General features: G+C 47.3%; 1 protein-coding gene across 3 annotated transcripts in view; it reads left to right on the top strand.

Annotated features, from left to right (window-relative positions):
* LOC122263727 (uncharacterized) overlaps positions 1–2,500 on the top strand; it is a 153,303-nt gene that overhangs the window by 129,956 nt on the left and 20,847 nt on the right. The gene's annotated exons all lie outside the window — the stretch shown is intronic.

Below are 2,500 nucleotides of genomic sequence, written 5' to 3'. Positions count from 1 at the left end.
TATTAATCATTAACATTATCATTATCATTATTTTTGTTATTGTTATTATCATTATTATCATCATTATCATCATTATCATTAACATTATTTTTGTTATTATTATTATTATTATTATTATTATTATTATTGTTATTATTATTATTATTAATGTGAATATTTCATTTTTTGTTTTATTACCATTATCATTATCATTTTTATGGATGTCATTATCATCATCACTAATACACTGCTATCATGGTGGTATGTGTGGGTATCCCTGCCTCGATGTATTGTGTGGCTTTTGGAGACCCGTTTGCGGCGCCCGTTACCCGCGCTAGACGAGCTTCCCCGGGGTCGAGGGGTGAGTCACAGGCGGTGGTGGGCTGGATCCGCGGATGAATGAGGCACGGGGCAGATCTTGTAGGTAGGTGTGGGTTTAGGGATTTGTGTGCTCTGTTTGTCTAGCTGGCTGGCTGGCTGACTGGTTGACTGACAGGCGTTCTCTGGGTCTCTCTGTCGGGCTCTCTCTCTCCCTCTCTCTCCCTCTCTCTCCCTCTCTCTCCCTCTCTCTCCCTCTCTCTCCCTCTCTCTCCCTCCCCCTCCCTCTCTCTCTCTCTCTCTCTCTCTCTCTCTCTCTCTCTCTCTCTCTCTCTCTCTCTCTCTCTCTCTCTCTCTCTCTCTCTCTCTCTCTCTCTCTCTCTCATCCCCTTCCCTTCCCTTCCCCTCCCTCCCCCTGCCTTCCCCTCCCCTCCCTTCCCCTCCCCTCCCTTCCCTTCCCATCCCCTCCCTTCCCCTCCCCTCCCCTCCCCTCCCCTCCCCTCCCTTCCCCTTCCTTCCCTTCCCTTCCCTTCCCTTCCCTTCCCTTCCCTTCCCTTCCCTTTCCTCGAATCCGTGCCAACGCGGAGGTCTCCCCTTGAAGTCCTCTCGTCGGCGAAATCGCGTTTGAAGTCCGCCGGGCCGGTGCCATTGGACAGGAGCAGGGAAACCGTAGGAATGCCTTTGGTGTGTACTTGACTATGTGTTTTTTATGTTTGTTTATTTTTGTTCCTATCGGGGGAGAATTGTGTGTGTGTTTTTTATACGTTAGTGTTTTCCTCTTTTTTTTACGGTGGTAGTTTTTGGTTTTACCCTGTTTTTTTTTCTTTCTTTCTTTTACATTGCCGTTTTAGAAGAAAAAAAATCTATATCGTATTTGTTCCCGTTATCTATTTTTCATTATCAATGTAGATATATCGGGTAACGTCATCTGTCTTCGTTGAGTGCAGTCAATCCCATGGTATTGGACTCTGAAGGAATTTTGTCGTTGCTCTTCTGTTGTTTTTCTTTTCGTTGTTTTGTTGTTTACATTGGTTAGCTCTGTTGACTTTTTGATTCCTTTGAAGACGGAATATGCGAGTGAGGGGAAATGGACGAAAGCACGAGGACATTCGCGTGCACGCACGCACTCGCACGTTTAAACGCGTCCGCCCCCAGCCCCCTTATCCCCTCCCGTTTTCTGTTGCGTTCGTTCTCGTAAGAGAATTTCCAGAGTCGATAGGATTTTAAGACCTCCTTAAGGCCTCCCGCGTACGCACGCACGCGCTCACACACACACACACACACACACACACACACACACACACACACACACACACACACACACACACACACACACACACACACACACACACACACACACGGCCCAACCTCTCGCGAAGCTGGATGGGTCGTGTTCGATGATCTGGGGGAACGGGGGGGGGGGGGGGAAGATGCTTGCAAGAAGAAGAAAAAAAAGGTTTCGGATAAAGGAGGCGAAGGTAGACCGTCAGGAATTGGAGAGAGAGAGAAAGAAAAAGAAAGAGAAAGAAAAAGAAAAAAACAGAAAGAGATAGAAAAAGAAAGAAAAAAAAGAAAAAGAAAAAGAAAGGTTAAGAGAGAGAGAGACAGAGAGAGAGAGAGAGAGAGAGAGAGAGAGAGAGAGAGAGAGAGAGAGAGAGAGAGAGAGAGAGAGAGAGAGAGAGGGGGGGTAGAGAGGTAGGTACCATTCGTGAATGTGTATCCACACCCTTGTACGCATCCACTCATCCAACCTGTAATCCACTCACGTTCGCCGATGTCTGTCTTCCTCTCTGTGTGACTGCTTCATTATTTTATTTCTCTTTTGGGGTAATGAGAGCTCTTGTAATGATAGTTCATGACAGGTGGTCATGCGGTATAGGTTGACGTTGTCATATACCCGTTCATGAGAGTCATGCAGCTTTTTCCTCCTGTCTGTCACCCACAGGTGTTGCGCAATCTGAAGGGCGTGTTCTACTCTTTATCTCTTTCTTTTTTTATCCCTTTCTCGATTTCTCTTCTCTCCTCTCCTCTGTCCCTTTCCTCTCCACTCCTCTCCTCTCCTCTCCTCTCCTACCCTACCCTCCTTCCCTTCCCCCTTCCCCTTACTTTCCCCCTCCCCCTCCCCCTCCTGTTCCCGCTCCTTCCCATTGTCAGTGATATTTGGGAGTGCCACAAGTGGGGAGGGGTGCATTGCGTCATGGCA

The sequence above is a fragment of the Penaeus japonicus genome, unplaced genomic scaffold, assembly GCF_977035675.1.
Source record: "Penaeus japonicus unplaced genomic scaffold, GWHDUDI00000001_assembly GWHDUDI00000020, whole genome shotgun sequence".
Taxonomy (NCBI): Eukaryota; Metazoa; Arthropoda; class Malacostraca; order Decapoda; family Penaeidae; genus Penaeus; species Penaeus japonicus.
Note: the sequence above shows the minus strand (reverse complement) of the source record. Positions and strands in the feature narration are given on the sequence as shown.